Source organism: Aphelocoma coerulescens, chromosome 7 (assembly GCF_041296385.1).
Source record: "Aphelocoma coerulescens isolate FSJ_1873_10779 chromosome 7, UR_Acoe_1.0, whole genome shotgun sequence".
NCBI classification, from domain to species: Eukaryota; Metazoa; Chordata; class Aves; order Passeriformes; family Corvidae; genus Aphelocoma; species Aphelocoma coerulescens.
In genome coordinates, this window is record NC_091021.1 from 26,029,837 (window position 1) to 26,044,294 (window position 14,458).

The 14,458-nt window shown below is 39.7% G+C and overlaps 1 long non-coding RNA gene across 1 annotated transcript; it reads left to right on the plus strand.

Moving 5' to 3' along the window:
• Positions 1–292: 292 nt before the first annotated feature.
• LOC138113391 (uncharacterized) lies at positions 293–9,622 on the plus strand. The gene is made up of 3 exons (XR_011152132.1): positions 293–964; positions 1,976–2,051; positions 9,282–9,622. It is a non-coding gene; the product is annotated as an uncharacterized lncRNA (long non-coding RNA).
• The last annotated feature ends 4,836 nt before the right edge of the window (positions 9,623–14,458 follow it).

Consider the following 14,458-nt stretch of genomic DNA (forward strand, 5'->3'; position numbering starts at 1 on the left):
CAGAAGAAATGGTAATAACAGAAAGGGTGAGACCAGATCTGATGGGCTTAAAATTGCTAGTGCCTAACACTGAGCAAAAAAAAAGCCTGGTGCAGACAGGATTTGTTTGGGTGGGTAATCCACCTGTGGCACTCCACTGATGGCTGCCTTGTTCCAGCTGTGTACCTTCAGCTAAGAAGCTGTAAATTATTTACCAAGGCAGCAAATTAATGGAACCAGCAGCACCTTAGTGCTCACTGAGTCATCCATAAAACATGCTTCCCTGGGTGAGGGCATGGTGTGCTGGTGGAAAGCAGGCTGAGGAGGGAAGGGCTATGAGATGCAGATCTTGGGATGGCAGAGGCAAGAATCTTCAAAAGAGATGAATAAGAGGAGGGAGGGGTAATCCTAAATCAAGATTCCCAGGTGTCCTCTGAGTTAATGTGATGATAAGCAAAGAGAGAACGTATAAGAAAAGAAGGAGTTTTTAATACTTAGCAGGAATTATTAGAGGGGACAGAGACAATGGCTTATTTTATTGTTCCCTCCCTCATAGATATGTTTCTATGCACACGGAGAATGATTATAAAAATTTTTGCTTTTCTGAAAAAACAGCAGAAACATCAAGTAGCCCTGGAGTGAAATGTGCTTCCAGCTCCACAGCCCCCTGTTGTGCTTGCCTCTCCCCAAAGATTCTGGTTTCAAGTCTGCTGAGCTCTTAAGCACCTTTCCTGTAAAGGCAGTCACCTCACACAACAGTTCCCAGCTGTGCTGGGAAATCCCTGCAGATCTTGCATGTCCCCCAGTGAAATTCCCCTCAGGGCCAGTGACATGAAGATATTAGCCTTTTTTGGGTTGATGAAGCCCTAAGGAGCTGCTGACTTTTTAAAATCCTGTGGCTTGGAAGAAGTCAGCTGAGTTTGGAGACAGAACCAACTCATCAGTTTATCTATTGATGTATGAAGTGAAATACCCTTTCATTTAGGTAAGGTTTGTCATGGTCCTCAGGCTTTAATGAAAAATTATTTTAATGAAGTATCTTTGCAGATAAATCTGTCTTGGTGCTGGGTGGATGTTGGAGAAAAAAAAAAAATGGAAGCCACTTTGAAAGAAAGCAAAACATTGCTGTCAGATAACTACCAGGCTGTGGATCAGCATGAAAGGTCTGGTTTAACAGTGCAGGAATAGCAATTTATCTGTGCCATTAGTGGGTCAGCCTGTGGCTAGAGCAATATTGCCCTAGAACTTATCTTACTAGCCCTTTGTTCAGGGATTACCTATAGCAAGGGGCTAAATTCCCCCAGCAGGTTGTAAGCTTTTAAGAGTGGTGAATTTGTTCTGTGGTCTCCAAGAGCAGACTCCAGTCACTGACTGGGGCAGCTGGGCCCCTTCCACCCCCACCATGGTCCGTGCTCAGAATAATTTCCAAATTGTCCACAAGACAGGAGTTGTGATAGGCAGTTCTCTGCAGTGTATCTGTGTGTACAGCTTTGTGACAGCAATCTAAAGAGTTTTCTAAGTGTCTGGAGGCTTCCCATGAATGTTACAGGCTGGGAAAATATTCCACAGACAGGTGAAAAAATAGGGAAACATCCCAAATGGCAAACGGAGTATGGAGAAGACTTCTGTCAAACTCTGCATGTCCAGAGCAGTTTAGATGTACTATTTTCTGCTAGCCAATTCTGAAAATCAGTGCAGTTTAGCCAGGCTTTGGAAACCTTTTTTTTTTTTGCCATCAAAGCTAGCTCTTGCAGGAATACTTGAGCATTAAGCAATTAATTGAATCTGACTGTCCTCGCAAATGGCATTAGAAGGATGACACTTCAGAATCCTAGTATGCAGCTGAGGTTTGTGTGGGCAGTTAATTCCCCTTGCCCTGCCCTCCCATGATTTTCAACAAGTTCTCTCAGGGTTATAATGAGGCTGATGATTGCTGGTGCCTTTGACCATTTAATAAATTAATGATAATAACAAATGTCAATGCATCCTTCATTAGGTGATATGGAAATGACTTTACCCTGAAGCTGGGGCTGCTGGAGCTTGACATCTTTGCTGGATGGGTGGACATGGAGGTTAGTTACTCAGTTTATTATGTGTGCAGCACAGAATTTTTCTTCTGTCCTCCTGGGGCTCTCAACCTTGTGAGAGCTCCCTGCTAACTTTCTGCAGCAATATAGTAAAAAAAGAAAAAGGTAAAATTCCAAAGAAATAAAACTGGTTTTTGCATTGTAAGAGTGTGAGATATTTTGTTTGGTTTCACCCTCTCAGAGTCAAAGGAAACACAGAATCCTGTTCACCAAGATTTGTCTCTTTGTTTGAGGAATGCAATTTTTTTTATCTCTGGTACAAGCATATGGTGGGGTGATGGCTGGAGACTTATTTAATCTGGTAACTGTCTAAGAAAATCTCAGAGGATCTGTAAGGCCTTCATTATTCAAGTGCAGCAGGAAGGTACAGTCCTGACTTCTTCTGAAAGAGATCAGAGAAAAACAAGGGAAAGAGTAATGAGGATTTTGAGTTCTCTTTTACTATTGATTTTGCATCAAGGTCTTTTGGGTAGTTCGATACATTTGGTGCTCTTAGATTTACAAGGAATGGACTTCAGTTCTCTTTCTCTATAGTTTCAAGTATCCCAAATTTCTGCAGCTGAAGGTACTGCATTCAGCTGAATACAGTGTTCAGAGTGATCACTTAAGCAAAGCAGGTACTACCATGATTTGTGATTGCTAGCTGGTTGCCTTTTCCCCAAACCTCCTAGGTCAAAACTCACTGTAAAAAAAGAAGAGGACTGAGAATTTAATCATTCCTGTTTACTCCTCCTCTGCAGTAACACCTTTTCCTTCCCATAATTTTGTGCAGTGAACTTACCTATACTCAGAGCCCATTGTATCCCATCTTCAGACCTGAGTCCAAGTTACTTCTTGGGGATAGTCTAACATTTGAGCTGACACAGAGCTAGAGGTAGCATATGAGTCTTCTCCACAAGTTTTTCTTTTGCTCTTAAAGAAATATTAAAGTATTTCTCAGAGAAATACTCTCCTAAAGTATTTGATCTCACTAGCATTATTGTAGACTTAAACAGTTGGGACCAGAGGCTAATGTTGGCATTGGGTTATGCTCAAATTGGTGGTTTTTGGCTGCAGAAGTGCAAAGCTACCAGAGTCTGTAAAAGTTCACTGACTGCAAAATATCTTGATACTCTCCATACTTGGGTTTCACCTCTTTCTGATGTTCTACTTGAGTTCTCCATCCTGTAGTAGAACGTGTGTCCTGGATCACCTGACAACAGCATAACATCTGTAAATAGGTGCTCTACTCAGGGCGTGTCAAACAGGCAGGTTTTAAATCCATCATGGCTGTTGCATTATCCATCCTGCACCAATGGATATTTGGCAGTAACTTGTGACAGTCAATCCAATGACACTCCACTCACTCTACTCTTTGCCCTGCAGCACAGAGGAACGTGAGATAATTGTGGCACCAAGGCTTAACCATTAAGGTGATTAAAGTCAAATTAATTGTATTGCTGAGGTGCTTTTTGCTTACTGTTTAGTGACATGGACACTAAGCTGCCTTTTCATCTCTTCATTTTGGGGACCAAGTGTACAGAGGGGAGTTCTGAAATATTTTGAGGAGGGCAGAGAGGGGATTGTTGAGTTGCATTGCTCTCTTTCTCCTTATATAGACATACTCAGCCTCTTTGCCCTGTTGTAATCTTAATGGTTGTCCACTCTGGGTCTTCTGTTGTACTTTTATGAGCCAGGAGAATTATAGTTTGGTTTATAGACCATTATTTCTGATGGTTCATTCCATTTTCAAGGCAGTATATGTCCTCTACAAACGCAGGCGCTGACCAAATGACCAGGTATTAAGCTCCAAGTTGATCATTCGCTAATAGGAAACAGAATTTTAAGAAACTATGAAACCAAACTGATTATTTCTTGTCCTGGTCCTTATTGTAGGAAATTAGTCATGAAATGCAGAGAAGTGATGGAAGGAGAGTAAAAGTGTTCTGCCTTGAAGAATATCCTTATTTCTTAGTCTTGAGAAAGCTGAGATCTAGTTAGGAGGATAATGTAGAAGCTGAATCTTCAGTCTGCTTCTTTTATATCCCATCCTCACCAGTCTGCTTTCAATCACACAAACCCTCAGAAATGTCTTTTTTAAGACCTTTTTAGCAAGCACATGGGAAGGCAGAGCTGGCCACAGCTGTAACGCTGATGGGCTTCACATGGACAAATGTGTCATTTCTCCTGCCTAGCTGAGAAATTAAAATGGTCCTTTCCCCCTGCTCTCAATTTTATGGTGTGTTGCTCCATCATAAAAAAATCAATTAAATTGCATCTGATGGAGGCTGGCCCTGAGAGTTGTCTCTATTTGTGTCACCCCAGGCAGGTACTGGCAGCAGTGCCAGAATGCAAGAGAGCTGTGGAGCGCAGCCAACTCACAAGTGGGATATTCTACTACAGGAAACCAGTTTACTGCATGGCAGCAGCTCTGCTTTCCCTGGTGACCCCTTATGGCTGGGCTCTGCTTTAGCCTAATTAGGCCACAGGAGGGATTGTCTGGCTTTCTTATCTCCAAAAATGAGTGACCATAACCTTGTGGCTGCTATTCTGCTCAGAGGACAGAAATAGTATCAACATTGGCAGCTAAAATTGAGGGAGCACCAAGTGGACAGGGCATTTTAGCATTCAGTCACTCTCTCAGGTTGAGAAATTTGAGGTAGATAGGGGTGTAGCATTTTTTTAATCTACTTTCTCATGGTGTCAATAGCATAAATTAAATTCTTGTGTTCTTTGATTTTTCTAGCATCTGCCTGATGCTTTGTTCTTCCTTCTTATAAGTCTACATTGTTGCTCAGAGAATATGAAATAATAAAGACTTAATGTGGTAGTATAGTGGGTTTTAAACAAACCACCCTGGGAATAATTTCCTTCTATTAAAAATATTTTCAACACTTAGTGTTAGTAAGAAAATAAAACATGAAATGTAAAATATGGTATTTCCTACTGCTGCATTACTTATTACTCTGTCTTTATCTCAACCCAGGAATGTTCTCACTTTTACTGTTTTGATCCTCTTCTGCATCCCACTGGAGGAGAGAAAGGGTGTCTGTGTGGAGCTGAGTTCCTGGCAATGCAGCACAATATAGAGACAGGTTCCACGTGAACACTTTACCCTCATGCGCCTGCTGTGAAGTGGTTGACATATTGTTGTGGCTTTTTTTTTTTTCCTGTTGTTGTAAAGTCCTCTCTTTAGTTTATGCCCTCAAAACACATTTAGTAAAGCACTTTGGTCAGACAGGTTTTTTTAAATTGGATGGAGTCCATCACTATTCTGCTAAAGTGATTAATACCTTTTTTTTACAGCAATATTTGTTTGCTTGTCATCAATCTTTTTAGGTTTTAGAAGCCATAGATTGCCAAGGTATACATGTTTTCAACATGAGCACTGTATTTAAAGATTAATGTTAGAAGCCCAGCTTTTCAATACTGGCATTTTCTGAACCTAACTCAGGGGAGATGATGGTTAGTTCAAGTGTTAACTGTTCTCCAGAACCATTCCTCAACTACGTTTTGTGCTGCTGTTACAGCCTCCTGCATCTTCCCCAAGATTGCTGGTCAACAAACAAACCCATCCAGGCTTTATCTGAAGAAGTTTTTAATGTCACCCTTGACATATATCTCTGACAAGCCTACCATTACAGATCCATAATTCATTTGGCTCAGTAAACTTGAGGCTGTGTCTTCCAAAACTTTTACTTCCTTTTCATTCTGGGGATAGGTGTGTAATCTGGTGTGTCACTTATCTGACACAAGGAGATAAGAAAAAACCCTAGTCTTGAATTCCTTCTCTAATGGGTATTTTATTATTTAGCCTGAATCTTACTCTTGTGAACCTCTTTTTGACAATGCAGGACACTTTATGAATTGCCTTCACTTTGATTTAAACAGTACTTAATCACACTAAGAAAAAAGCCTGTTGATTATTTTTTTTAAAGAATTGTTAATTAATGCTAATAAATCTTATAATGAGTGTCTAATCTTTCTGAGGTGAGAATATGAAATAGTTCTGAGGTGAAGGTTTTGTTTCTTGCTACCTTCCATCTTGGGAGGCATGAATGTTTAAACTAGTTTAAATGGCTAATATGGAGAGGTAGGTAAGGATTTACTAAATAAGCACATCTTTCAGCAGTCTGCTTTTATCTTTCTTCATATATTTTGAGTCTCAAGTTAACAACACCCACAATGCAAATGTGAAACTGGCCTAAGAATAAATAAGGGACTGTTTTTCAGTTTAATAATGCAGTTGATATTTGCTGGGACCACAGCAAACAAGTCAGCAAACTGCGAGAGTGCTGAGCTGGAGAAGTAGGAGCAGAAACATGGAGAGGAATGGGGCAGGGTAGGATTGCCCTGTACTCTACTGTGGAGTTGGCATCTTGTGGAATACAACCTGGAGAAACTGTGCAGGGGAAATTATACTTGCCACAGTCCCCAGGGTGTACACTGACCTGGCTGCTTTAAAGCTTGCTGTGCTTTTGAGGTGACACTTTTTCTTACGAGAAATTTTTCATATCTGAAGATGAAGGAAGGCAAAGAACCTGCAGCCAGCCCCAAACACAGACACAAAGATCTGAAGGGATTTTACAACAATTTTAGCTCTGCTGATGCTTCTGAGCTTGTTTTTTCCCCCCTCATTAGGAGGGAGAATGGAGACAACACACCTATGATAAACAGAAATAAAACAGAAAGGGATGTTATTGGGTGCTTTTCAGCTACTGCAAAAAATACTCTTGTCATTGTGAGTGGTTGCAGAAAAGCTGACATCTCAAGATACCTTTTTGCCTTACTACTAGTAATTTAATTAGTTTCAAGCAGTTTGAGTAAACATTGATTTTTAAATTTAAAAAACTTCACATCCTGTTTTAAATATTGATCTTTCACCTTTTCCAGGTGGGAGGTAAAAAGAGATTTGCTGCACAGGTTTAAAACATTCTTATTGGTTTTCCTTCCAACTTCGCTAGTAACAAAATCCATATTTATGTACCAAGAATCCATATTTATATACCAAGAAAGAAATCTTCTAGCCTCTGTATTACACTGATTTCAGTTTAACAAGAGTTAAACTTGCTGTAGCACTTCCTTTGAGATTTCCATTTTAATTCCCAGGGACAAAAGGGAAGTTAGTGAGACTGTGGTTTGGAAAGTACAGTGAGGATCAAGCTGTTGACAAGAGAAGTGACATTTTTGCTGATAGTAGTAGTAGCATCAAAACAATAAGCCCCAAATCTGAGCTAGCAGGATTCCTCTGTGACAGCCACTAGATATACACACACGATGGGAGAAAATTCCTTCCCAACTGACTTTGCAGTAACAATAGCCAAGATGAACAGAGTAAACTTTTCCAGCCTCATTTTTAGGCATGATGAACTAAGGCAGAGAAAGACTGAATTGATGGAGACAGGATTTTCCTGCTTCACAGGGAATCTACAGGTTTGGGATTTTGTTGTGCGTCCTTCTCAGTTGTTTCAGCTGTAAGAGATTCCCTTTCTCACCTGGAAATGGTGGAGCTGGGTGTAATTCTGTAGAGTCCAGCACCTGCTATCTCAGTCTAACCATGTACTACTACAAGTGCAGCTTAATGAGAAAGGGCACTTCTGCCACCAGGGAGAGAATCCAAGTTGTTATAAACTTCCTGACCAGAACAATTTTATGAGTCTGCTCTTTTTATCTTGTGGTAACTTTTTTAAAAAAATCCACCAAATAGTCCTGGGCCTCTGGACATCAGACAACTTGCACAAAGTAGAAATGCAATCCAGCCTATTTGTTGCAACCGGGCTCTTTTCCGCAGTGTCTTTTGAATGCAGTGAACTGACACTACCTGAGATAATTTTCATAGCAGTGATCTGCAGGTTTGCTACAATTGAGGTGACCTGGGATTGCTCAGATATTTGTGATCAAGTAAAAATATCCTTAAACACTGAGACCTGTGAGTGCACAGTTGTTCTGTAACCTATCCCTTTCTATTTACAAAAGCATGGAAGATTAGGCCCCTAGGAAAGATGAGGTCTGATAGCAGGCTATCACCATCCGAACAGTTTATTTAACCTGTGTGTTGTCCTAAAAATTCTCTAGAAATGGACTAAAAGCCGGAGGAATGGTCCTTTACTTGCACAAAGTTTGCAGGTTAAAGGATGAGAGTCTGATCTTTGGAGGATAGTCCTGAATTCTCGTTTTTTTCATTCCATGTGCAGAACAAAATGACAAACTCTTTTTCATGAGCTCTAAAACCAAGAGCATCCTTACAGCTTCTATTTTTTAATGCTGTAGTATTATTCCAAGAGAATGGATGGCATTTGCTTTAGAAGCAGCTTGGTACATAATGTTTCTAAAGCCTCAGAACTGGGGAGAACAACTTACACTGCACCATTCTTGATTGGAGCTTGCAGGCTATGCCAGCAGAATTAATTAAGGGTGTTAATTTCCTGTATTAGTCCTTGGCTCCTGTGGCTTCTCTTCACCTGTACTAACTGTAATTTGTGCAACTTCCTTTAGCTTTGCTTTAAAAGCTATTTAAACCCTGAGCATCTCAGGAACCTGCTGCAGAATATAGATATACTTTGTTGAATTGTTATCCTGTCTCCCAGTAAGAGAGCTTTGTGCTGTTAATTACAGCCTGAAGCTATTGAGTGCTACTGCTCTGTTAAAGTAAGTGGAAGGAATGCTCTATGTCTCTGAACATAGGCCACTGAGCATGATGGGTTCTTTATAATCTTGCTAATTCTTTTTTTTTTGGGTGATAATTTCACAATTCTTAGGAAACATTTTGTCATATTAAGTGATGTGGTTGAAAGTCCTGCTTAATTATTGATGCACTGAGAGCATCAGTATGGATCTAACATATCATCAAATGGAGACTTTTTTGCTGCACAGTGAAAGTTTAAGCTTCAGGAATGGTGCGTTGATGAATTGATGCAGGGTTCATTGCCAACATTCTCTTGCATATTTTATGAGGCAAGGAAATGATGGGAATGATGGCTGATTTTCCTCCTGGAAATTCCACCTTTTAACAAAGATTGAGGCTAAAGGCAAGTTCTCATATTCCCGAGAGAAAGTTTTCACATAGAGATCAACTCTTTACCCTGTGTGACATTTAGCATTGAGAGGATGGATCTGTCCTTTTCAAAGAATATGTCTACTATTTTCCTAACTTTGTGAAAGGTGTGATGACTGACAAGCTGGATCAGTACTTTTCTCTGTGTTGGCATGCAGCAAGAACTGCTGATATTTTTCCAGATCCTTTCATGGCACACCTGCTTGCTGTACAAAGTCGTGTTGAAGATGATCTGACCTCACTACAAGTAAAGCTTGAGACATAAATGGATGGGTGTCCAAAGTGATCATTTGCTGATACTGAGCACAGTAAGATAATTCCAGGGCTCTGGAAGACAGTTTCCCTGGGCGAGTGGAGCTATAAGACAGTGAAGAAAACTGGAAAAGCTTTATGAAACTGAGGAGATCCTCCCACAAAGTATGCTGTGTTTTGGTGCTTACATTACCCTTTTCCTACAGAGAGCAAAGATCTTGAAGCCAAAACTCAGAGAAATGGATTCTTCAGCTGGGGCCATCCCCTAAAAGCTGAGCATTAAAACATTTGTTGTGTAAGAATTTACTTCTGTGGACCTCAGTTTTCTGTTTTCTTTCTGTGCGTGGGGGCAGTGGGTTTGGCCACTTGATGGTTGTGCTACCATTTCTTTCTGTAGGACAATTTAGAAATGATATTGCTCTGCAGGCTGCAGTAAACAAAGGCATTTCCTTCAGAGGGGTCCCTCAGAGGTCAGAGGAACCATGGGCTAGATGGCTCTCAGCCAACTCATCTAAGGCTGCCTTTAGTTGTCACTGCATCATGCAGCAGTAGCAGTCCTTGCCTTAAGTCTTGGCATGGTGCCCTCTGGTCTGTATTTTGGATCATGAAGCCAAATAGCTGACACCAGTATATTTTTCCTTTGTCTGACAATCCCAACATTTTCATATCGATGCCTACTCTGAGAAAAACTCACTGAAGATGAGGAGATTATCTATTCTCATGCATTCATCCTGGCAGAAGGGCAGCACAAATCCCCTCTGTTATAACCTGCCTCTCCTGAACCTCATAACAAAGCCTATAAACCTGAAACAGCTTCCAGTGAATATATTATCAAATAGTCAACAGACACAAGAAAACTCTGCAGAGCCTCCCAGTCAGCTGTAGCCAGGTACCTGTCTGTATTAGACCAGGGCAGATTCATTCATGCCCTCTCAACGCTATTTTAACTTGGTTTTGTGCTAGATCTGGCTTGTGAACAGAACTTCAACACTGTACTTGAACCATATAGAGCCAACCAGTATAGACATATCTGATAAGAGGTTAGAGGCCCGAGCTTTCAAAAAAAAAGTGCAAACTGGAGTAATGGAAAATCACAGTAATCTGCAAATTGAGAGCTGCATCTATACTAAGTCACACATCATCATTGCAAGAACACCAAAACAACAACATAAAAAACCCAACCCCCCCTCCCCCAACATTAAAATATCCATCCTTTTGAATACAGCATACTGCAATTTAGATACAAAAAATTTTCTCAGTACCCACCCCTTCACCCCAGTACCCTCTCTGAAGAGACTAGCTGGGAATGTGAGAGAACAAAAAGGCTAAGGGATCACAGTAAGCATTTGTGATTTGTTGAGGCTGATCACAGTCAAATTGGGGAACAAGCTTTGTATTACATTTTGAATATATTTTTTAACCCATTCCATATATCAAATTTCATAATGTACAATTCAAGTTCAATTCACACTCAGAATGGCTACAGATTTTCATTTTGCTTTAAACTGTACACTGATTGCTATATATTCAACACCCTGCCTGATTGAATTTATAGGTAAATACTGCTATTTTTTTTATTAATAATTTAATCCCTCTGGTTGCTGCTCCTTTGTAGAGAGAATATTGTACCTCTCCACACTTTCATTGTGACAAACTTGATTTAGAAATCAAGAAATGAAACTCTTGGAGGATATTTATTGCACCATGGAGTGTAAACACTGTAAGATCTACTTCTGCAAGTTCATTTAAGTGTTTTCTTCCTATTGGGTAGGCCAAATCTGAGATTGGACCAAACACTGGAACAACTTAGTGCACCCACACTTTAAACTCTTGTACTTAACAAGGGTAATTATTTAGAGACAAGTCTACCTTCCGTTGAATATACCTTCTGCAGTTCAGCTTGCCAGCCTAAATCTGGAAGCTGAGGACAGGATGCGATGACCAGAAAGGTGGTTCAAAGTTTTATTTTCTTTAGTCATTGTACAGTGAATCAGTTTTGAAGGAAAAGCTTATAAACCATAATGGAAGAGAAAAAATACCTGAACTATGCAGCCTGTCTATCCTGTGCCCAAAGTGCTCTGTGCTACAAAAGCTAAACAGCTTGGGGAGGGTGAAAAACTCACCAAGGTGAGTCTGATTGCTGTTTATGAGTTTTTCAGCTTGTGTGGCCCCAAAAGAGCAAGAGCAGGGCAAAAAGGCCATATAATGATGTGTTTGGCATCATCCTTGTGCCCAGACCCTAATGTCATATCCTGAAGTTAGAATTGGAGATGGCAGCACAGGGATAGTTACAGTGGCTCAGTTGGAAGTAAGAAGAGTAGTGGCTAGACTGGAACTCTCCCTCACCATCTCTGCAAGCCTTTGTGCCTGAGAAAATGCATAGCTGCAGTTTTATTTTGAGAATGCTGGGACCTGAAGCTTAACTGATGGGGCTGAGGGGTTAGGGAAGGGAAATGCAGGTAAATTTGGGCTACATCATCATGTAGGTCCCTCTCCACTGAAATAGTCTATTCTATACCACAGGTAATGAGCAGTAGATTCTGCATTTACATCTGGTTCCTCATGTCACCTCCTCTATAACCAGGCAGTGCTGAGACTGACCTACTTTGGAAACCAGCATGAAAATCTCTTGCTTGAGCACTATTATATATGTATCTATAAAAATTTGAACAAGAAAAATGAGTGCTTCAAAGTGATGTGTTTGATTATATTTAAATTCAATCTCTGTCTAAAGGAGATTAATTTCAAGCCTGCCCTTTTGAAGGAAAACAAACAAATACCCCCATAGAATAACTGCAGGAATCTGGGTGTCTAAGGTTCCCAATAGAAAGTATATTTTCATTTATCTCTTCTGGGACTGCTCCTATCAGGAATTTGGCTTGGCTTGAAGCAGAAATTTTCCAGTGCCATAACTTTAAAGCCATAACCTATGGAATGTCAGACACATTGATGGGCCTCAAATGGCTGGGCAAGATACAAACCACAGTGTATAATACATCCTTAACTAACTTGCTGAGGGAGTGGAACCTCTTTTGTGTATGGAGCAGGCCAGGTGTAGTGGTTTGGTCTAAAATACTCATTACTGTTGAGTAATTACTGTTATGCTTGCTAACCTATGACACCAGGGTAACTGAGCCATCCTGAGGGTGAGGTGTGGGACCATCACTCTTGCTGCATCTACCTAGAGCTACCTCAGCTTCAGAAGGATGATTCTTTTGAGTGTGAGTAGTGTAGGTTTTGAATTGGACTGTTTTTTAGAAACCAACTGGCTTAATGCTCTGCTACAACTTGGCACATCCTGTGGTGACAGCTCCAAATGACTGCTTTCAGCTGGCACTGGCCTTGTTCTCCCTGTCACTCACGGAACAGCAACAAGTGAATATTGACCTTTCTAGAATGGAACAGCAAACTCTTCAGCATGTGTCACCAGCCATGGTTGCCTTCATTTGTCTCTTCCTCCAAGCTGCTTGTCAGAGCTGAGAAAAACAAACAACAACAACAACAAATAAATAAATAAATAAATAAATAAATATATTTCCTTTTTGGAAACTCCATTTCAAAATTACATTTTAGGAAAGGGAATGAAATCTTGAAAACAGAGAACAAAGTGTAACAAACACTCTGGAAAGGAGATAGGATCAAATAAAATGCAATTGAAAAAATCCAGAAAATTTGGAAATGGAGGGACTATAACAAAATGTACTGAGATGAAATGAGGTGCAGTGAAAGGACTGAAATTTGCCAAAAATTATTTCCATTGAAATCCCGAAATTAGGGAAGAAAGATATACAAAGAGACAGGAGAAGAAATTGAAGAAATTAAATGCTAAAAATATAAAAAAGAGAAAATTCTGAAATGAAGTGAAAACAATAAAAGGGAATGAGATGACATGAAGTACAGGGAAATGGACCAAAGCTTGCCCAATTGAGCCTCATTGAAATCACAAGATTTTATTCCTTTTCCTGAAAGGAAGCAATCTAAATAAATGATATACTTATGCTGTCACCAATATAAGTGCATATGGATCTGGATTAAAAGCGTCATGAATATATTTCAAAGAATGTAGTGTAAGATGTTATTGGAATGTATATTGTGAAGTATCATATGTCAATATTGTCTGTAACAAATAGCGTGAAATTTAAAGTCAATGGAATATTTATGTAAAGTACTTAAACTGCCTATACCCATTCTTTCTCATGTTTCAGTTTTTCTAACTACAGTGTCTTTTTCATGTTTTGGGGGGTTTGTTTGTGTAAGGATGACATTACTTACTACCTTAGCTTACTGTAAATTAGTCGTGTCATTTGTGGGGGAATTCAGATAAGCTTTTCGAAGTCTGAACATTTAGCTGATCTTTTTTACGTTAGGAACTGTGCTGGATATCTGTTTTGGTTAGTTTTTTTAAAAAAGAGATGTCTGCAACGAAGGCATTCTGGGGAAAAAGATTAAATTGTTCCATGCAAAGATGGATGTTTATTGCCTACTTTCTTCTGTTTTAAACACGAGATAATAAAATATCTTGGTAGGTTAAGATCGAGAGTTTCATTCAACATTTATGATGAAGATTCATTGTGGTCAAATCTCATTTTAGGTAAAATTATTTCTTATTTGCGGAAGTCACGGTGCTCCCTCTATTAAAAAACAATAAAATTTCCTAACCTTTGAAAGTTTTTAAAAGGGCAATTCTGCCTGTACTTGTGCTACAAATGGTATCACATTTTTCAATTTTAAAAAGCTATTATGATTAATTTTATTATGTCTGTGTGTTTCCATTACCTACCTTGCTGTGAGTGGAAACATATTTTGCCCAGACAATATGTGCAGGATTAGGACACTGCAGCTGAAATTGTATTGCTCCTCATTAACAGCTTTCCCTTAATTTTAAGGGAATGTGTACAAAATTAATGTCAGAGATAAGCGTTAGTAGCTGAAAGACCACCAGAATTTCCTGAAATAGAAGTCTATCACAAAGAGAGGGCCCCATTTCTTTCATCACTTATTGGAAAGATTGGTGTGCAGTGACAACATAGTTCAAACATTAGTTTGTTGAAAAGAAAGTTACAGACCTTCTGTCAATAGCAATAGCCATGTGCATTTTATCTTCAAA